This window comes from Bos indicus, chromosome 6 (genome assembly GCF_029378745.1).
Source record: "Bos indicus isolate NIAB-ARS_2022 breed Sahiwal x Tharparkar chromosome 6, NIAB-ARS_B.indTharparkar_mat_pri_1.0, whole genome shotgun sequence".
Classification (NCBI taxonomy): Eukaryota; Metazoa; Chordata; class Mammalia; order Artiodactyla; family Bovidae; genus Bos; species Bos indicus.
Window position 1 is genome coordinate 20,839,904 of NC_091765.1, and position 22,358 is coordinate 20,862,261.

At 38.6% G+C, this 22,358-nt stretch overlaps 1 long non-coding RNA gene across 1 annotated transcript; it reads left to right on the plus strand.

The window, feature by feature from the left end:
• The first annotated feature begins 524 nt into the window (after positions 1-524).
• On the plus strand, positions 525-6,671 carry LOC139183592 (uncharacterized). The gene is made up of 3 exons (XR_011567089.1): positions 525-3,966; positions 4,332-4,649; positions 5,538-6,671. It is a non-coding gene; the product is annotated as an uncharacterized lncRNA (long non-coding RNA).
• The last annotated feature ends 15,687 nt before the right edge of the window (positions 6,672-22,358 follow it).

Consider the following 22,358-nt stretch of genomic DNA (forward strand, 5'->3'; position numbering starts at 1 on the left):
GATATTGAATGGTTTGCCTTGGAAACGAACAGAGATCATTCTGTCGTTTTTGAGATTGCAGCCAAGTACTTCATTTCAGACTCTTTTGTTGACCATGATGGCTACTCCATTTCTTCTGAGGGATTCCTGCCTGCAGTAGTAGATATAATGGTCATCTGAGTTAAATTCATCCATTCCAGTCCATTTTAGTTTGCTGATTCCTAGAATGGTGACATTCACTCTTGCCATCTCTTGTTTGACCACTTCCAATTTGCCTTGATTCATGGACCTGACATTCCAGGTTCCTATGCAATATAGCTCTTTACAGCATCGGACCTTGCTTCTATCACCAGTCACATCCACAGCTGGGTATTCTTTTTGCTTTGGCTCCATCCCTTCATTCTTTCTGGAGTTATTTCTCCAGTGATCTCCAGCAGCATATTGGGCACCTACTGACCTAGGGCGTTCCTCTTTCAGTATTGTATCATTTTGCCTTTTCATACTGTTCATGGGGTTCTCAAGGCAAGAATACTGAAGTGGTTTGCCATTCCCTTCTCCAGTGGACCACATTCTGTTAGCTCTCTCCACCATGACCCGCCCGTCTTGGGTTGTCCCACGGGCATGGCTTAGTTTCATTGAGTTAGACAAGGCTGTGGTCCTAGTGTGATTAGATTGACTAGTTTTCTGTGAGTATGGTTTCAGTGTGTCTGCCCTCTGATGCCCTCTTGCAATGCCTACCATCTTACTTGGGTTTCTCTTACCTTGAACGTGGGGTATCTCTTCACGGCTGCTCCAGCAAAGCTCAGCCGCTGCTCCTTACCTTGATCGAGGGGTATCTCCTCACCGCTGCCCTTCCTGACCATCAACAAAGACCTAAAGATATTATGTATACTCCTTGAGGAGGAACCAGGACCCTACCCCAAGGCGACATTATTGTTTCCTTGATTACTCCTCTCTTGTTTCTGCATTCCCTCCCTTCTGCAATTAGTAACAGTTTGAAGATTGGGAAAGGAGTACATCAAGGCTGTATATTGTCACCCTGCTTATTTAACTTCTATGCAGAATACATCATGAGAAATGCTGGGCTGGAAGAAGCACAAGCTGGAATTTGCTGGGAGAAATATCAGTAACCTAATATATGCAGATGACACCACCCTTATGGCAGAAAGCAAAGAGGAATTAAAGAGCCTCTTGATAATGTTGAAAGAGGAGAGTGAAAAAGTTGGTTTAAAGGTCAACATTAAGAAAACAAAGATCATGGCATCTGACCCTATTACCTCATGGCAAATAGAAGGGGAAACAATGGAAACAGTGAAAGACTTTATTGTTTTGGGCTCCAAAATCACTGTGGATGGTGACTGCAGCCATGAAATTAAAAGACGTTTGCTCCTTGGAAGAAAAGCTATGACAAATCTAGACAGTATGTTAAAAAGCAGAGACATTACTTTGCTGGCAAAGGTCCATATATACAAAGCTATGGTTTTTCCAGTAGTCATGTATGGATTTGAGAGTCAGACCATAAAGAAGGCTGAGCGCTGAAAAATTGATGTTTTCAAACTGTGGTGTTGGAGAAGATTCTTGAGCATCCCTTTGACTGCAAGGAGATCAAACCAATCAATCCTGAAGGAAATCAATCCTAAATATTCGTTGGAATGACTGATGCTGAAGCTAATGCTGGGAAAGATTGAAGGCAGGAGGAGAAGGGGATAGAGGATGAGATAGTTGGATGGCATCACTGACTCAATGGACATGAGTTTGAGCAAACTCCAGGAGATGAAGGACAGGGAAGCCTGGTGTGCTGCAGTCCATGGGGTCACAAAGAGTCAGACATGACTGAGTGACTGAACAACAACAACAGTTTGAACTTGCCCTTTGGAATTCAGGGAAAGTCAAGGAGGCTGAATGAACTCTATTGCCTACAAATAAGAAAGAGGGATATGAAAAAGACTTTTCCCTGGGAGGGCTGCACAGAGTCCTGCTCCATTTCAGCTTCTTGAAGGATATTGAACCAAAAGACACAACCAAGCCAAAGATCAGGAGAAGGAAGGATTTATTACTTGCAGCCAGACTCCTCAAACTGGCACATGAGTGAAAAAGGCAGGGCACAACCGTTGAAAGAATGACATAGTCCGAGGACTACGAACACTACAAAAACTGATTTGAACCAAATGGATTCAAAACGGTCGACAGAGTCAACAACTTCCATTAGGCCTTAAGCCTCAGTATATGCTCTATATAACACATCAACAAGCTAAATGACACTCCCACAAGGCCAGGATAGTTCTAAGAATGAGCATCAAAGACCAAAAAAGTAGGTGGGGCCCAATTCCTGGAAATCTCTGCCCCTTTCCCCAAATAGCTTGAATAATCCTCCCACTCATTTGCCTGTGAAATTACCAAGCCCATAAAAACTAACCATGCCATATTTTGAGGCCACCTTGCCTTTTGAGATGGCCTACATTCTGTCTGTGGAGTGCGGTTCACTCTAAAATCTGTCACTGAGCTTCATTAAGTCCTGAAACTAGGTGTGTGATTTTAGTTAAAAGTTTGTGGATTTTGGCTGGGTTTGAGTCCGGGCCGTGTGGATTCAAGTCCCAGTCAGAGTTACAAGGTTTCAGAACAGCAAAATTGGGGAAGTTTTAAGCTAAGAGTACATGTCAATTCATGCAGAGAAGAGAGTTCAGCATAGAATTGGGACAGAGATTGACAGAGCCCAAGCTTTAGTTAATTGAAGTCATGAGAGTCAGAAAAGGTCAACATCATCACTCCTTAGATTCCAATTGATCTGGTAGTGGAGCACCAGAGTAGGGGATTTAAATTCTGCAAAACAGCTCAAGACAGTGCTTTAGGCTTGTCTTTACCACCGAAATAGAGCTGGGATTCTTTACAACTGGTTTGTCATCTTTGTTATTGTTACTTTTCTTGCCTGCTAAGTTTGTCCTTCTGTTCTCTTAAGATCAGTGTTACTGAGGCCTGTCCAAGGGCAAGCATTGTGGGAAGGTTTAGATTAAAAAAAAAAAAAAAAGAGTGGCTTCGACCAAAATGGCCTCTCTTCTGTCAAGAAAACCATTCCTGGTTCTCGTTTACCAGGAATCCCCTACCTTATCTGCTTACACTGCTTTAGCTGAGAAACGAAACACAACAATTGGTTATCTATCTGTAGTATCTTGGGGCTCAGAGTGTGGGTCTACTGAGACTGGAGATTTGAGGATGTGTTTTTTAAAAAAAAATCAGTAAAGTACTGGTTCCTTCTTGTGAGGTTTAGTGAGGTCCTTTAAGAAAGGGGCAAGCTGCAGTTAACATCGATTTGTCTGAAAGCAGTGAAAACACTAACAGCAGCCCCTAACCCTTATCCTGAAATCCCAACCAACCAGGAGTCAGAAACTTTATAACTGGAGTTTGGAAAGTAAAGTCCTCTGTTTCAGTCTAAATTTAATGCTGGCAAAAGTGGGGAGGGTAGAATGAAATTAGAAGATAAGACTGAAAACAGGAGCTGCACCCACATCTGTTGACAAGAGCACCAAGGTTAATTATTAGAAGACAGAAACTATCCCTTTAGGATCTGGAGTCAAGGATTGGACTGAAGTACCAACACTGGCTTTTGTTGCTAACTCCCTGAATTTATAGGAAACATGGTTGAGTTTACTAAACTCAACATTTGGTTGAGTTTACTAAACTTTTAAGGAACTTGGGTTTCCAGAGAAACTGCAACACCCATAAACTCAAGGCTGTGATTGCTCAACTCCCAAGGCAGTACTCAGCCAGGATCCTAAACCCACACTAACAGAAACAGCACCAGGAGAAGGCTATGAAGCCCAGGAAGTAAACACTCCCCAGTGCCTTTCTCAGCGATGGCCATAGAGGACAGAGGACTAGCAAAATCCTCTTAGAAGACAGATCCCGGAGTAGACAAAAGAGGTTCTCAAGAAATTCACTCTAAAGCCAGAACAAGAGATCCGTCTACTCCTGTCCTGCAAATAGTATATTGTAAGCCACTCTTCCTCCCATTTCCTCTTTTTCAAGTAGAAATTCTTATGGTAGCTATTTTGTTTCCTCCTCACAAATATATGTTTGTTGGAGATGATTAAATATCATTGTGCAATAAGTTTCTGAGCCAGGAGAAATGTACATTAGTAAGAGTCTAGACTCAGCCTAGGAGCAGTAACTGGGTAACAAGTGCCTGGTGCTGATAACATATGTTTTTGATTCCACATGATATTATTGCTTAATGTAAGCTTGGGGAATTTTTGAATTTTTAGGTATAAGAAAAAGATGTGTGGATGGTGTGCAGCTAGGAGATGAACTATAATAAATGTCTGTGTTTTGACCTGTCTGGAATCCATTTCTTCTAGGTCTGCTCCCTGATTTTCCCAAAGGAACGACTCTTAACTTCCTTTACATGTGAATAGGTGAATCTGATTTCACTTTGAACTGCAGACATAGCCAATCAAAACATTGTAAACCTCTGGCTTCAGTGATCGATTCTGGACATCTGAACCATATGTTGATATCTAGGCCAGTGTTCTTGCCTGGAGAATCCCATGGACGGAGAAGCCTGGTAGGCTGCAGTCCATGGGGTCGCACAGAGTTGGACACGACTGAAGCGACTTGGCAGCAGCAGCAGCAGCAGGCCAGTTGAATCAAAAGAAACAGAACAGTTCTGGAGCTGGGTAGGAGTCAATTTCTTTCTGTTGGGATTGTTGTGAATGTAGAATATAAGCCTGGGGTTTCGAGCACCTATCATAAATGATGAACCTACCTGACAATAAAACTAACATAGACAAATGAGAGCATTTGACTCACTTGAGTCACTTCCATCTAGCTGAACCTAAAAATAATCTACCCTTGAATTTTTTTCATAATGTGAGTCAATCCCCTGCCTCCACTTCCCACTTTCTTGGGGGATAATCTAGATTATCTAGATTATGTTGGGTTTATTTTCTTTCCAACTGAAAGACTCTTTAACCCAAGTGCAACTGGAAGTCATGAGCTGGATTTAATCAGAGATGTGATCATGTTTGGGCTTCCCAGGCAGCACAGGTGGTAAATAACTCGACTGCAATGCAGAAGACAAGAGACACAGGTTCCATCCTTGGGAAGATGCCTTGGGGAAGGGAATGGCTACCCACTCCAGTATTCTTGCCTGGAGATTCCCATGGACAGAAGAGCCTGGCCGGCTTCAGTCCCTGGGGTCACAAAAGAGTCGGACACAACTCAGGGACTAAACAACAACAACAGAAGTGAAGTATATGACTTGTGAGAAGTGTTAGTTGCTCAGTCATGTCCAACTTTTGCAACCCCGTGGACTGTAGCCTGCCAGGCTCCTTTGTCCATGGGAGTTCCCAAGCAAGAATACTGGAGTGAGTAACCATTCCCTTCTCCAGGGGATCTTCTCCTGACCCAGGGATCAAACCTGGGTCTCCTGCATTGCAAACAGTTTCTTTACCATCTGAGTCACCAGGGAAGCCATACAACTTGTAGACCTCATTTTATTGCTCTCCACTTCATCTCCTTTCCCTACTGTGGACCGATGGCTGAATTGTGGACATGATGATAAGAGCCAGTGTTGACCATGAGCCATGAAGATGAGGCCAACACTCTAGAGGAGGCAGAACAGCAAGGCAGAAGTAACCTGGATCCCTAAGTGACCACCTGGATTGGAGCCACCCACCTACCTGGGACAACCCATGAGAAATAAACTGTTTTATGTAAAGCATGGTATTTTGGTGGCTCTTTAATACATCAGTTTAGTGTGTACATCCATCAGATAGAATGGATTATTATTTCCAAATAATGTGTATGTGTATGTAGCAGATTAGGTGACCAAAAGCTAAACAAAAATCTAACTTTTTCTTTATTCTCAGGATATAGAGGGAATGCCAATGTTTGCCAAACTTTAGAATACATAAAAATTTCCTGGGGAGCTTGTTTAGAAAGGTGATTTTGGATTCTATTCCCAGAGATTTTCATTTACTGGTGCTGGAGTATGGTCCAGGAGTCTGCATTTTTAAAAAGCATCCCAGATAACTCCGATATAAGTGGTCTGAGAAACTTTATTTGTAGAAGATCTGTCAACACTGTGCATGAAAGATTATGAGTGCTATGAAAAGTAGGAATATGTAACAGAATAAGGGTATTTCTAAATTCATAATTTTGAGAGCACAGAAATTTGATTTGATTAATCATTTTACAAATAGTGATATTATAGACTTATTCTTTTAAAATTAGTTTGAATTTAATTATATCTAAGATATAGACATAACTCGAAACATTTAATTCTGTATAGTCTAAAAATGGACTTGATAGGGGGAAGAAACAGGGTGTTTGGCATGGACGTGGTAACCAACAAGGACCTACCTTATAGCCCATGGAACTCTGCTCACTGTTATGTGGCAGCCTGGATGGGAGAGGAGTTTAGAGGAGAATGGATACATGTATATGTATGGCTGAGTCCCTTAGACACTCACCTGCAACAACATTGTTAACTGGCTACACCCCAATACAAAATAAAAAAATTTTTTTTAAAAATAAAAATGGGCTTGAGATATGTTAAAATTATAAATAATGATTCAATTATAGGAAGTGATTTAGAATCGGAAATTTATATCAGAAAGATACAAGAGACAGACTTTTCACTGCAATATTTAGTTCTGCATGGAAGAAACAGAAGTGCTAGACTTTAACTTAAATCTAAACTTAAGGATAGAATGATAAGCTTCGTGTTCGATTCTTAAGTGTTTTTGTAACTTTCTGAAGCAGCTAGAGGTAAGAAAATAGGTGAGAAAAATGAAAGAAAATACTAAATTAGGTCCCTCATACTTCTAATCCTCAAGTCTAAATAAAAGTTAAAGAAAAAAAAATCCATCTAATTATACCTTGGTGGAAAACAAGAGCCAAATTGGGAGGGAAAAAAAGCCCCCAGACTCTACATTGATAAATTCTTTCCTTCATTTTTGTTGAATTCTATATCTGTCACCTCTAACATATTTATTGTGAAGAAAAGAGGGCCTGCTTTTAAGCTGGGGACTTATTCTACTTCCTCAGCATGCAAGAAAAGTTCAAAAAGAGGAAAATTATGACCAAGTGCAAAATTTCCTTCAAGGCAACTATGTTCATTTCATGGTGGGAAGCAAGCCACACAAGGAGGCCTGAGTTGCAGGAAAGAAGCACATTTCTCTCCCAGCCAAGTGGCTTTAAATGCTTCTTATAGAAGGAGGAAACAAGTTGGACTTCACATCTATGCAACTTGGACATAAAGAGGTGAAACTTCTCACACATTACTTTTTTCAATAGGTTTTCCGAATGATTAAGCAGTTTGCCTTTAACGAACATTTTAATATGCACCCATTAAGTGTTCTCATTCCAGAGGAAAGAAATTGCTCGACACTCTGAGTTATATACCCTTCTCCCCAAGAGACTGAAAAATTACTTTGTATAGGACTTCACTGGTGGTTCAGTGGCTGAGAATCTGCCTGCCAACGCAGGGCACATGGGTTCGATCCCTGGTCCAGGAAGATTCCACGTGCCCCAGGAAGATTCCACGTGCCATGGAGCAATTAAGGCCATGAGCTGCAACTGCTGAGCCCATGTGCTCTGGAGCCCGTGCTCTGCAACAAGAAAAGTCACAGCCGTGAGAAGCTGCCCACCGCAAATAGAGAGCGGCCCCCACTTGCTGCAACGAGAGAAAGTGTGTGTGCAGCAACGAAGACCCAGGACAGCCAAAAATGAAACTAACTAAATAAAATTATGGCCAAAAATGAAACTAACTAAATAAACAAAATTACAAAATAATTTCTTTGATTTCTAGAACCTGAAGTCTTATCTGGGTATAAGTATACATTTAAAACATAACTAACAATTAATATCAAATGTCTTGACAACCTGTTGTGTTTCTGAATTTGGACAAAATACTATTATCTACTTTCAGTTTCAGACTAAAAATTGTAAGTTAGATATTTACACAGAGATACTCAGGGTGTGAAACATAATGAGGAATAAATATGTAACATAATGATAGTAACATGTTCCTTATTGAAAAGTTTTAGGAAAGACAATTTTGAGAAAAGTGAGTCAGCTTTTTAAAATGCCTTTTTGTATTAATTTAAATTCTATTGATATATTTTAAAAGATGTTAACAGTAAGAAGCATTTTCCTCCATGTAATGTTACTACCACATTACCACCTTCTAATAGGGTAATCTCGTGATTCCTTATCATTGCAAAAGTTTAGAAAGTTCTGATGGTATAATGCCTGACTTGGGTTCCCATTCTCATTTTTCAGTGTCAAGATACCAGCCTATACATACGTTTTGGTTTATACACAATGCCTCAGAGCCACAAGATTTCCTTCTTTATAGCAAGATTTCTTTCTTTTCCCTCTACATTTCTCAGCATATTTTACAGAGGAAGAGTGACCTAAAAATCTAGATCACTCACTTTTGTAGGTGAAATTTTGCTTAATGGATTGGCTAAGAGATATTTGCATTAATAAGTTGGAGAGTATTTAGGGTAATTCACTGGCCCCTTCCCAGAAAAAAATACTGAGACTCTTATTCAACAACTTAACCTACTAATATTCTAAACTAATGTTTTCTTTTGAACAGAAGCAGACGATGGTAAGCATGAAGCTTAATTTAGTGTTTGACAGAGTTTGTTATTCAAAACCAAGCTTCTGTGGCCAATTCTAAGTGATCGAGGTTTGGGGTAAACCCTCTTGTGGTTTTACAAGTTATTGTCCTTAAAATCTGAGTTTCTTCAGATGAATCCACATATGCATCAGTGAAGCCCACAGTTTAAGAGTAATCTCCTCACTCCCCATTCTATTTTAACCAATATTTAAGAGTAGATTTAGCCACAAGAAAATTGGCTGCACCCATAATGTTATGGTGTTAGGGACATCTGCCAACTATTTCAAAACATGGAGGGCATTGGCTGGCATCAGTGAAACAAGTGGAGTTTAGCTTTGAAAACTGATTTTGTAAGTACTTCTCTTTCTAGTATGCCTGCTGGAATCTCATTCAAATATATTTTGCAACAATGTTGTTACTACCTCATTGATCTCTGGAAAAAAGCACTTTACTTTGTAAAGGAGAAAATATTCTCATCCCATTAGGTTGTCAATTTATGAACCCCAAGTACTTTTCATTTCAGCATAGATTTTTTTCCATTTTCCCATTTGTCCCACAAACAATGTCTTTGGCCAAGAAAAGCATCTACAAAAATAAATATTTTATGTCTGGATTTCACTAGAGAATAACATATAACTGAATTTCCTGTGTTTCAAAAATATTTGAAATTATGGCCATGGTTTGAGATAAAGGAGACATGCATTTCCATAGGTCCAAAAGTGTCTAGAAAATGTTCTCAAATAGCTTACATGAGAGATCACAGTACTCAATTGAATAGACTTCTTTTATCCATAAAGGGGCACAGAGTGAGTTTTCTTATTAGCAGGTGCCAAAGATTTTTTCCTACAATCTATGTATTATTTACCAGTTAGAAAGATTATTTATATATAATTTCCTTCTTGGAACTGATAACAATCCTTAACAAAATAAATCTTAGAAATCAATAATAAAGCTAACCAAATCAATATCTGTGTTACGTAAATGGATTTTTTTCCTCACATTTTTTTTTGAAAGAGGATATTTTAATCCATAAAATCTAAGATTTGTAGGACTTCCAGAAGTTTTATTCTTGCTAGAATACTGTGTTCAGAAGTCCTGGAACATGGGAAAATACTGACATTTAAAGTTTCAAGATTGTTTCAACCTTTAAAAATCCAGAAACTTTTCCATGTGCCAATTTTTTATTGAGCAATAGGTATTGAATACAGAAGGTATACTCTATTAGGCACCTTTATAATTACATTAAGCAAATTTTAGTTTATCAAATTCCAGTGAATTCTACTTATTAGTGAACTTTTTAGGTATACCACCCTATCATTTGACAGGTTCATACTTAGAACTGACCATCCCTAATACTTTCAGGGACATAACCCTTAAACCTTTTAGAAAAATGCCAATAAAAGAGATGAGTTAGAAAGGGTCCCAGCTGGAAATGGAAGGCATACTCAAACAAGGATTCCTAAAAAGGGTTTAATAGAGACTGCAGATGTTTGGAGAAGGTTTATGCAAAATACAAAGGAGAGCACCGCTCGCACCCCTAAGCTTGCAGGGGCAAGTTGAAGAAGTGGTTACCAGAACCCAGAAGCGAACAATGTGTAGACGAGGCCACCCTGCGGGGAGCTATGAAGGACAAAGCCAGTCTGTGGCGATCCAACAGGGAAGGAACATCCCCAAATCACTCTTTTCCTGTCTGTGACTCATTGCCACGTTATCTACAGGCTAAACTGCACTGCTTGATATGGCAGCCCAGTCCCAGATGGCTACTGAGCACTTGAAACCAAAGTGTAAAACACATACCAAATTTTGAAAACATAGCATGAAAGAGAATTTAAAATATCACATTACTAATTTTACATTAATCAAAAATCAGATCAGATCAGTCGCTCAGTCGTGTCGGACTCTTTGTGACCCCATGAATCGCAGCATGCCAGGCCTCCCTGTCCATCACCAACTCCCGGAGTTCACTCAGACTCACGTCCATCGAGTCAGTGATGCCATCCAGCCATCTCATCCTCTGTCATCCCCTTCTCCTCTGGCCCCCAATCCCTCCCAGCATCAGAGTCTTTTCCAATGAGTCAACTCTTCACATCAGGTGGATAAAGTACTGCAGTTTCAGCTTTAGTATCATTCCTTCCAAAGAAATTCCAGGGCTGATCTCCTTCAGAATGGACTGGTTGGATCTCCTTGCAGTCCAAGGGACTCTCAAGAGTCTTCTCCAACACCACAGTTCAAAAGCATCAATTCTTCGGTGCTCAGCCTTCTTCACAGTCCAACTCTCACATCCATACATGACCACAGGAAAAACCATAGCCTTGACTAGACGAAACTTTGTTGGCAAAGTAATGTCTCTGCTCTTGAATATGCTATCTAGGTTGGTCATAACTTTCCTTCCAAGGAGTAAGCGTCTTTTAATTTCATGGCTGCAGTCACCATCTGTAGTGATTTTGGAGCCCAAAAAAATAAAGTCTGACACTGTTTCCACTGTTTCCCCTAGGAAGGATAATATTTTAGACATCCCACTCCTGGGCATATGTCTGGAGAAAACCATAATTTGAAAAGATACATGTATCCCAATGTTCATTGCAGCACTATTTACAATAGCCAAGACAAGGAAGCAACTTAAATGCCATTAACAGAGGAATGAATAAAGAATATATATACAATGGAATGTTGTATACAATATTCAGTGGAATATTATTCAGCCATTAACAAAATGAAATAATGCCATTTGCAGCAACATGGATTAACCTAGAAATTATCATACTAAGTGAAACAAGAAAGAAAAACAAATACCATACAATATCATTTATATGTGGAATCTGAAAAATGATACAAATCAACTTATTTGAAAAACAGAAATAGACTCATAGGCTTAGAAAACAAATTTATGGTTAACAAAGCAGAAATGTAGGGGGACGGATAAATTAGAAGGTTGGGATTAACATATACCTACTACTATATATACACAATAGTCCACAAGGACCTACTGTACTCTGTAATAACATATATAGGAAAAGGCCCTGAAAAAGAACAGGTGCCTGTGTATGTTTAACATACATGTTTACATCTCTTTGCTGTATACCTGAAAATAACACAATATTGTAATCCAACCATACTCCAATATAAAGTATAACTTTTTAAAAATGCACACTTGGCCAAATTCTAGGATACATATTCTTTCCTCGTGTCCCACACTTGTCTTGGAGATTTATCTTACAAATATAAGAGTCTTGTGTTCTCATCTTAATGAGAACAAGATTTATGTTTGAAGTCTGTTTTGTTGGGTTTGTTTTTACAGTTTTGAATGTAATGATATAGTACCGATTATGGTTTTATAAAGCAGATATAAATAAACAAATATCATAGAGAAGTCTTTAGTTTCCTGATTGTATAGTCTTTGATTAAAATGAAGTTTAGTCCAATTAATACTGAAAAGATTATTTTTTAAAATCTTACATAAGCTTGAAGGAAAAATTAAGAATTTTTCTTGCAAGAAAAATGCATGCTTCATCTAGATTTTGAAATTCACTGATGTAAGAAAGTACTTTTTTTTGTTTTTTTTTACTTTTGCCACTTGGGCAATTTTTGTCTTTCTTTTCTTCCCCCAGTGCGCTGGATCACCTGCATAGAATACTAACAGCTCAGATGTTTGAGATGATGTACATTTCAAATTGGAGACACCGCAAAAAATTATAAAGGGAATGCCATTTTAAAAACTCTGAAAGCGTCCGGAAGCATACAGACCAAATTCTAGAAGTCAGTAAACATTATGTACATATGTCTATTGTGTAAATGCTGATTTTAAGTATTATTTAATAGCATTTACCAGAAAAGGATAGACAGTGAACAACCTCTTTAGGGTATTACACTTTCTATACTTCCCAAAACTTCTGTTCTCTTCCTCTTTTTCTAGGCTCCAACCTCTTGCTTATATTCCTCAAGTATCTTGTTCCATCTTCCTCTTCCTTTACTGTCACATAGACTTAGTCACCATATTATGCCTTCACATGACTTCTCAAGTGACCCCACATATCTAGAAAAATCCTATCTTTCATCAACACTCCACCTTTAAGCCAAAGGCCTGCTCTAGGCTGAACCAGAAAAAATTATCCTTCACTATCTCCTAGTCTTTAAGTCCTTGTTGATTTCTTTTTAGTACCTCTACCAACTGTTCACGGATATCAGGCCTTCTTTTCCTTTTCCAACATTAAAGTTCAGATTCAGCCAGATCATATTGGAAAACTCTCATACATTTATTGAAGTTTAAACAATGAGTAGTTTCTTGTGTGCAAGGAGTATCTGCATTTTAGCATGGGATAATTGGTTAATTCAGAGGGCTGAAGATTTAATCATAAAATATTCAGAACAATCCGATCAGGTGCCAGTCATGCCCAATACCCCCATGAATTGCTCTGCTGAGGAAAGGCTCTACATGCAAAGTCAGAACTAATTTGACCAGAGTAGGTACCTGTAAGACTGACTGGTTCAAAACGTTCTGTCCAGTAAGGGTGAGATAATTCACTAAACCAATCATCCTATCTCCTTCAGAGTTTCCTATGAAGATTCTAGGAAAAAATTCCCAGGAAGGGTATACAAGAGCAGAATGGGCAGGCCAGTCAGACAGATTAAAATAGGAGAAGGAACTTCCTTGATGGTCCAGTGGCTAAGACTCCATGCTCCCAATGCAGGGGGCCCAGGCTCCATCCCTGGACAGGGAGCTAGATCCCATGTGCCAGCAACTAAAAAGATCCAGCATGCTGCAATTAAAGATCTTCATGCTGCATCGAAGACTGAATATCCCTTGAGCCACAACTAAGACCCAGAACAGCCAAATAAATAAATAAAAATGTTAAAAATATTAAAATAGGAGAAAACCGATAAAGTAATAAAAGAGAAAATAATTGGTCCCCAAGTGTTTTGGCTAGCTCCTGCTGTGTAACAAATTACTCCCATACTCAGTGCTATCAACAAGAGTTTTGCTTGCTCGTGATTGGGTCAGGAATTTAGGCAGAGTTTGGGCAAGTTTTTCTGCTCCACATGGCCTGAGCTGTCTCATTCACTCATTTGCGTTCACCTGGTGGTGGAGCTGGACTGGAAGTTCCAAGCAAACTTTCCTCATGTAAATGGCACTTCTGTGTTCCACCACAAGGGTTCTCACCCTGTACGGGGCTAGCCTGGGCTCCCTCACTGCTCGGTGATCCCTGGTTAGTTGTACTTCTTAAGTGGTGGCTGGTTTCTGAGGAGCATTCCAGGAAGGGTTAAGTAGAATATACAGATCTTTGAAGACCAGCCTTGAAAGTTATATAGCCACTGCTGCCACATCCCATTTGTCAAAGTGTGTGTAAGGGCTAGTTTAGAATCAAGGGGAGGGGAAATAAACCTCACCTCTCAGACTACATGCACGCTTGATGAGAGGTGTGGCAAGAATTTGATGATATCCTTCAGTCACCATATCAGGGTTACTTTAGAGACATATGGTTTTCCAGTTCTGAGTCTTTGTACTATGCAAATGGAAGGTCCCAACACCCAATGGGGTGTTGGTGGTGAGAATGGGGTGTGTTCAGGGCCACTTGTCATAACTTGCTGAGAATCACTGTGTTTATTAGCAATGTTTTCCTTAAATCATGCCACACACACAGCACTTCTCTAGTCTAAGGATATAAATAAAAACTTTTAACTTTCCTGAAAGCTGTACAGGCAATTATTTTCTATGGAATCGCCTTTAAAAGTACTAAAAAAAAACTTCTAAAGTTAATAGAACAAATATAAAACTAAAAAAAGTACAAAACAGATCTTTGTGGAAGATTGCTTTTTGTTTTTAGCTCTGCCACACAGCTTCTGGGATTTTTCTGGGCCCACACCAGGGATCAAATCTGGGTCCTTGGCAGTAAACACAGAGTCCTAACCACTGGACTGCCAGGGGATTCCCTAGACATTTTTTTATTGTGCCCTATTAATCAAGTACACGTGAATGCAATACATACGGGTAAACTCTTTCCTGAGCTGTCTGAAATGACAAGGCTTTTCAGAATAAATGCTGTTTTTACATTTTCATGGACTAGAAGTCTACGCAGAATGTGTACAGCACCTGGCAGAGTTGAGGAGGGGGCAGGAGATGGGCAGGAAGCACGTGCCGTAGCCAAACGAGAGTGATCTAGGGTGAAAAAGATGCCCCAGTTAATTTCTGGGAAACAAAGCCCGAGGCACTTGAGGGCAAGAGAAAAGTCTCGTTATGGCTAGAAGATATCTACTTTGGCCTTTTCTTTTCTTTTTTTAAACAGATAATTCTAAGAACGGTTAAGAAACTTACCTGAAGCGTCATAACTCCTTTGATACAGGCATTTGACTTCATGTATCTACCATATATCACGTATGAGTAAAATTTTTGACCTTCCAAACCTCACATTTGGTCCTGTTGCCATTTGTGAGATTTTCTCCCCTTGTGTCTCCTCTGAAGGCAGGCTTGTGTGTTGATTTTAAAACTATGTCACCTGTTTTAAATCAGGTTTTTTCAACCTTTATCACACCCACGTGGCACTAGTGGTAAAGAATCCACCTGCCGATGCAGGAGACACAGGAGATGCAGGCTCGATCCCTGGGTCAGGAAGATCTCCTGGAGTAGGAAATGGTACTCCACTCCAATATTCTTGCCTGGAGCCTGACAGGCTACAGTCTAGGGGGGGTCGCAAAAAGTTGGGCATGACTGAGCATGCACACACATAACGTGAAGATGCTGGTTCATTAGGCCTGAAATACTGTAGTTTTCACAGGCTCTCCGGTGACATTGATGATGCTTCTCTGTGGGCCAAATTTTGAATCTCAAAGGATTAGAGTATCAAAACTTGTCCCTAAAATACCAGTGGAAATTACCAGTAGATTAATCATAGGCATAAATGCCAAATGGAGTCTACTTTCCTAGGCTAGTCAAAGAGTTATTCATTTATTCAAGAACTACTTATCAAGAGCTTAAAACAGGTTAGATATTGTTCTAGGAAGAAAAAAGATAAACTTTTTAACTGTCATTTCTATTATCACAGTAAAACAAAGTGCCAAGTTTGTGCTTACTTAGAAGTCACTTTTGATATGTCCAAGCAGAGTTGCTTTCTAATGCATTTGGGCTGTAGATTATACATATATTTTGAAAGACTTTTTCCAGGAATGGACTCTCTTACTCTACCAGTATATTTTTCAAACTCCTAGAATTTAGAAATACATTTGGAGACTACTTTTGGTGAAATTTTGCTCCAAAATAAAGTATCTTTATCAATCAAATAAGTGGAAGAACAACTTAGCTTTTAGTCCACAGAGGAAAGCCAGCTCATATTGTGTGGTACTTGAACTTGATAAGGTGCACAGAATGCTTTGTGTGACATGTGCTAGCATCACTTGACTTGCTTCCACACCTAACGCATGTGGTCTTTTGTGACTTAACCCGGGTCACGTTGACCTGCCAAGTAACTAACACTGCCAAGTGCCAACCAGATAGAGCAAACTGAATTATTTTGTACTATTTTCCCTCATTTCTAGGGCAACAACCTCAGTGTTTATTAATCCAATGAGATGCTTCCTTTATAACTAACCTAAGCGATGCATCAAATGTCTAATTGTACCTCTGACGGCAAAAGAGTGAACTTTGGTGAGCCTTGAAACTCTCTCGACACATTCTTAGTAGAAGCAGCTTTGCAGCTATCCGTTGGTGGCTGAGAGAGTTAAAAAAAAAAAAAAAAGAGCAGTCATGCTATTGCAACACTGATTGCCCCAGCCTCTCCTTTCAGTTAATGAGGTGTTGAAAGTTCAAGACCTAAGTTATTTGTGGAACTAAAAAGAACCTAAAGATTACTACCTGCCAGAATGAAGACTTTAGGTTTTAAAGCTCATTCACAATCGTGCTATCAGGACTGTATTTTGGATGCATTTAATAGTTCACCATGATTTATTTTTTCACACATATATTTTGATCACATAAAGTGCAAGTTTCCTGCAATCAAAAATAGTGCCCCCTGTTTCTCCACTGTGCTAATACACAGCCTTATTTAAGTGTCCAGAACTGCTTGGTGAGTAATAACAGGATGCAATCTGCATATTTATTTTCTATTATTTAGGTGTTTTTATTAGCATCAAATTTTCTGCTTATTTTACAGAGACATTCTTGGTCAACTTCTCTATTTCTTGATTATGGCTGGATTAGACCAGTCCCTCAAAGAAGTTTGGATGAATTCCCATGATTCTGTAATTGACTTTTCTAGAGAAACAAAGGGATGCAGATTATCTAAAAATGTCTCAATATCTTCTGGGGTATTCAAATCCTGAATTTGGGTATTATGAATGCAGCAAGAGGCATTAGGAAAATGAACTCTTTCAGAGCTAGTTCCAGGAAGAGCCTAAACTTACTCTTCAGTTTCCTCTCAACTGCACGTATTCTATGGGGCTTGAGAAGTAACACATCTGGACATAACTTTGTAAAGTTTTTCTTTTAAAATCTCCCACAACCCTATATAATTTTATATATCATGTAATATAGCCCAATAATATATTATTTAATGTATCTTATATGGTGATAGAATTATGCCACTGAAGATGTTTTCAAGGAACATTACCCACTGAATACTCTGACTTACTATAAATGAGTTCAAATAGAGAACCGGGCCCTATAGTGTTTCTGACCATCCCTTTTTAAAGAAATTAAAGAGACCAACAGCAATCCCTGATGTTTACCTAGCATCCTCGTATGTCAGACATTGTGCTAACCACTTTATATATAGCAACTCATTTCGTCTTCATGATAGCCCTACAACAGGTGTAGTTTTTACTCAGTTTACAGATAGGGAAGCAAAGGTGCAGAAAGTTGCTAACAAATATTCTCAAGGATTTTCAATGTACAAAACGGATTCAGATTTACCTAACTCTAGAGCCATATGCTAACCTCTGGTGTACTATATGACCTTCTAAACCAGGTTTCCTGAAAATGACAAATAGATGTGTTGCCAGTATCAGAGTCACACTGTAAAGGTGAAAACCTAAAATAAGTAGTCTCATCAAATTGGCATGTATTGTTTTTCTAATCTTGTAAATATTATTTTCGTGTCTTTAGATTTCTTTATGTAAGAACAGGCTGAGGAATATAGGGGTTTAATATAATTTCATATGGACAGTCTGCAGTAGAGGTGGAGAGAGAATTTATATTTACTGATGCCCCCAAATTTATATTCAATTTAGTATACTTTGCTGCATGCATGGGCTTCTCTGGTGCCTCAGTGGCCTGCCAGTGCAGAAGACATGAGTTTGACCCCTGGGTTGAGAAGATGCCCTGGAGAAAGAAATGGCCTGGGAAATCCCATGACAGAGAAGCATAGTGGGCTACAGTCCATGGGGTCACAAAAGAGTTGGACACAACTTAGCAACTAAACAACAACAATAACAAAGCTGCTTGCATGCCCTAAACTATTCAGAGAATAATTAAACTCAAGTCCCTTCTCGTAACAATAGCAATGGCGATTTAAAAAGGATAAACCCAATTCCCATCCTGGTTATAATCCAACAGATCAATATCTTTGTGCTTCATGACTTTACATAGTTGAATTAAAAATGTAGATGCCATTGTTAATTCTATGTGCTTGGCACTCTACGCATTTTTCCTTCTTCCTGTATGGTCTTACAGGCTTCCGAGATGGTGCTAGTGGTAAAGGACCTGCCTACCAGAGCAGGAGATGTAAAACACACGGGTTTGATCGCTGGGTATGGAAGATCCCCTTGAGAAGGCAATGGCAACCCACTCCAGTATTCTTGCCTGGAGAATCCCATGGACAGTCTGGCTGGCTACAGTCCATAGGACTGCAAATAGTTGAATACGACTGAAGAGACCTAGTATGTATGTATAGTTTTACCATTTGCAAAATATTTTATGTACTTGGGTTTGATGTTGGACATGACAGTGAATGAAGGACAACAACAAACGTTGATGTGCATTATGCAAACATGTCATCATTACTGGGCATTTTCTTTCTTTTTCCTCCTCTCTTTTTAGCCTCTCTTTTTGTTTTTGTAGATATCTGCAATGACCATCTTATTATATATAGCTCACCTTTCTTCCTCTCTTTTTCACTTCTTTCTTGCCCTCTTTCATTTTTTCTTCCCTCACCTCCTTCTCCCTTACTTTTCTCTCCTTCGTTAAGATACATTGTGAAAAATGATTATAGGAAAAGAATTTTTTTAACTCTTGACAATTCTTGTGAAATTATTTACAAAAAATGCTGCACTAATTTATGCAGAAATCAGCAATGTATGGGAACACCATTTCTTTTTCTCCTTGCTAGAATTGTTCATTATAATTTTAAATTTAAAATGGTGATAGAATGCTTTCTCATTAAGAAAAATTCCGCCTTTCAAGGGTTCCTTTAAAATTTTTTTCACCTTTTGTAGTTTTAGACAAGTTGATTTTTTATAATTAAAAGAGGCTCAATAGACTACCAAAATCAGTTTCTTTTCCACCACTAATACCTCCCCAAGAGATGTGAGCCATATGGCACTAAGTATTGAGTTATCCCTTCTTGTTTATCCACTCAAGACTTTACATCACCTCAATTTAGGGGAAGAAATTCCCCTTGCTAGCTTTATTCTCACCACTGGCTGACTTTACATTTAGAGGTTCCCATTTTTTTTTTCTCTCGGTGTTACCCAATAGATACCACAAAATAACTGGCTCTAATTACAAGGAGAGCGCTAACCTCCAAAGCCCCTGGTGTTCTGATGTGTGAACCAATCAGCAACTACTGATTCATTTTCACACACTCCTCCTTTGATAGGGGAGGAGGAGAATGGACAAGGGTCAAATACATCTGAAAGCTCATTTTTTTTTTTTGGTAAACAATAACATTTATTCAAAGGTTATATGTGATTTTTTTTAATTTTGAGAACTCTTTTTTAAAAGTCAAACCTATAGTCAAATTACAAGAAAAATACAATGAACACTTGCAGATTGTTCACCCATGTTCATGATTGCCAATATTTTGCCACATTTACTGTTTCTTTTTCTTTAACATTTCCCTCCTGAACCAGTTGAGAATAAGTGGCATCTTTTCACTTTACTTACCCTTAAATACTTGAGCATATATCTTCTAATAAGACATTCTCCTACATAACCACAATCTTATTATCACTGAAGAAATTATCATCGACACCACACTGTTACCTAATGTGTTGTCCATATCCAAATTTCCCCTATTGTCCCGATTGCTTTATAACTTAAAAAAAAAAATCTTCCTCCTGATCCACATATCTTTTCATTATCCCTCTATTTATCTGGAAAATCCCTTTGTTCTCTTTTATCAGGTTTTTTTCTTAACCAACTTTTCTCTTGAGGCACTCATCTGTTTCCTTGAGATAATACTATCTTTGAAGATTGTAATTGATTTGTCTTCTTTCTGACTCTTTAGCACCTCCCTTCAAGACTATGTGCTCCCTGCAAAGATGACTCTATTTTAAAAATGCTTTCTAAAAGTGTAATTTAAATTCTCCTTTAAGAGTTCCACTTGTTTTCTCTTATCTCCCTGTCTTTCCTTTATATAGCTGTTAATTGAAGTCCTTATTTTCCAAGTTGCCCTAAACTAGAAGTTTATGTTTTAAAAAATTATCATTTAGAGTATAATATGCTATTATTGACTCTGGTATAAAAATGCATTTTGTTGTATTTCTGGTTCAAAATTCATGAAATCCTATTTCAGTTAACACAAACCTTCAATTTAAAGTTTAAAAGAAGAAAAACATCTAAAAGCAAGCATGGAAACATACCTGTTGAAAAATGGTTGTTAAAAAATTGCATCCCAATTGTTTCAAGATAGTACAGCCTCTTTTGTAAGATCTAGAGGAACCTTAGAGATATAAATTTTACTCCCTTCAGTCTTCAGATAAGGAAATAGAGAGCCCAAATCATTTATGATCACCATCAGTTGGTGGCCAAGACAGTCACTATAACCCTATTCTCAGTTCAGAATGATTTCTTTTGCTCTCATTGCATTCGGTTTACTGAAAATGTGTGAATGAAATGTTAAGAGGGCTAGTCACAACCTCATTAGCTGCAGCCACTGAGAGCTTTAAAAATAAAAATATAGTCTTGCTTTCACAGCTATAGCCATGGACTTAACATTTGTTAATTTATTTTTTCTTTTGGACCAGGTACTGTTCTAGATGTTTACAATATCCCTAAAATTTGGTTATTATTATCATCCCCATTTTAAAAATGCAAAAACTGAGACACAAAGACCTTGAGTAACTCGTTTAATGTTATTTATTGTGTTGGGCCTCCTAGGTGGTGCTGATGGTAAAGAACCCACCTCCCAGTACAAGAGATGTAAGAGATGTAAGTTTGTTTCCTGGGTCAACGGTCCATAGGGTCACAAAGAGATGAACAAGTCTGAAACAACTTAGCACGCTCGCACATACACTGATTGTGTAGAATGGGCTGCAAACTCATTCAAGTATGTTTCTGGGGTTATACACCTAACCCTTATGATACACTCCCTCTCCTAGTCATAAGAGCTTCAAACCCAGATGCCACTTGATTTCTTCCACTGAAATGGAAACAGGCATACATGTGTAGAATGCTTTATTATTGTTACTCAATGAGATGCCAATAGCTACTCCAAACTACCTTTGCCTCAAATTGGGATTTCCCCAATATCACAAGTGTGCTGAACTTTTCATCCTAAGAGGATTGCTGGTGAAACCCTTGGTAAGAAATAGGAATTTTATCTAGAGTTACACTAATTTGTTTTGTTGTTTTTTCTTGCCAATGTGGATTAGTGGGATTGTTGTCTGTAATTTGTGTTCTATCACCTCTGGTGATGAAACTTTTTGTCTTAAGCAGAACCAAGTCACTTGAATCTGCTAGAAACCAGATATTTATGGCTAATGAACATTCTCCTTTTAAAAATAGAAAATAACACTTTAGTGAACTAAAACTTTGCATTTATAATTAATTTTAACATTTTCATTAAAGTGATAATGTCAGAGTAGTTATTACTATAAAATAATTTTTTTTAAAGTTATTAAGACTAGAAATAAAGTCAGGAACTAAGTAGACAATAGAAAATTGAATTTTTGGCCAACAGTATGAAGTATGAACTAAATTATCACTTGGAGTCAATGTAACATGACTTAAGTCTTGAATGTTTCAGACACCTCTGGAAAGGTGAACTGTAGTATACTGTACTTGGTGAATACTGTATGACACCACAACAACTCTCACTTAATTCAAGGCAAGCAGGAAATGATACTTAGAAAGTTGGAAGAACTGGGCTGAATTTCATGAGGTTGTACACCCGTCTGCCTGCTTCTCGGCTATGTGTTGGCCAGCAGACAAAGAATATCTCAAGAGGGAAGAGATGTAGGGCCTCCTGAGACTGGCTGGGAACTTGAAAGCTTACACTGAGCTAGGTTTGATGCTAACACGTAATTTTTCATGGCAATCTTGGGAATGAGAATGGTCACTAACGACTTAGAATGACTATTTACACAAAACCCACTGGCGTTTCTAATAAAATTCCCCCTGCTGTACTGGGGGACAGTCTACACAGCAGGTAATTACAGCTGCTGGGCCAGAATGTAAGTCAGCCAAGACCTTATCTCAGTAGCATGTCTTGCTTGAAAAATGAAGTGTAAGAATCAAGCTCTGGAAGAGTGCGTGGCTGAGCAACTTTCTGGAAAAAAAGACTTGAATAGAGAGAGGAAAAGAGGGCAATAGGAGGGGAGAATGACA